Source organism: Octopus bimaculoides, chromosome 4 (genome assembly GCF_001194135.2).
Source record: "Octopus bimaculoides isolate UCB-OBI-ISO-001 chromosome 4, ASM119413v2, whole genome shotgun sequence".
NCBI lineage: Eukaryota > Metazoa > Mollusca > Cephalopoda > Octopoda > Octopodidae > Octopus > Octopus bimaculoides.
Window position 1 is genome coordinate 118,001,842 of NC_068984.1, and position 990 is coordinate 118,002,831.

The window sequence follows — 990 nt, forward strand, 5'->3', positions numbered from 1 at the left end:
TGTATGTATGTATGTATGTATGTATGCATGCATGTATGTATGTATGCATGTATGCATGTATGTATTATGTATGTATGCATGTATGCATGTATGTATGTATGTATGTATGTATGTATGTATGCAGATATGTAGGGTATGTTTTGTGTGTGTCTTCTCATGCATATACTTACATATCTAGACACGCTCATATGTATTTAAATGATAAACTTCTGGCAACTTTAACAGATTTTTACAGTTCCAGTGATGGATTGGATTTGTAGTCTTCGAATCAGCTTTCTACTTTCTGGTTTTGAGAAGCCTAATTTTTCAAGATTGCTATTTAAGCAGTGTGTTACATGTATGTTTGTATGTATATTTATATGTATGTATGTATGTATGTATGTATGTATGTATGTATATATATATATGTATATATGCATGTATGTATATATGTATGTAATAATGCCTTCATCACATACGGAGAAAAAGAGAGAGATCGTTATTAGTGAAAAACGGCTGTGGACATTAGTTTGCTTGTAAATATTGTATGTATGTATGTTAGTTTGATTATTAAAGCTTCAAATAATCTGTTGCCGTGAAAAAAATTCATATATCTATATGCATACGAATAAACACCACACACACACACGCACACACACAGACTCACATTGGCACCTGTATTTCGCAGCATAAAAGAGATACACATATATTTACAAGTCTTCGCTTGTCTCTTAAATCTTTTAGTATCAAACCAGGTAAGGAATCCTTATGTGGAGGCGGAAGATGTTAGAAATAGCTGTCAGATCTCCTTCAAAGCACAACATATCTACATTAAGTGAATACTATTTTGGACTTCCAACAGACCAGGCAATTACCTTTTGATTTTAGGTACCACACTCTTTTTTCCTTTCACGCACCCTTTCAGTTATGTGTTGTGCAATGTCATATGTCATGTATGTGTGTGTGTGTGTGTGTGTGTGTGTGTGTGTGTGTGTGTGTGTGTGTGTGTGT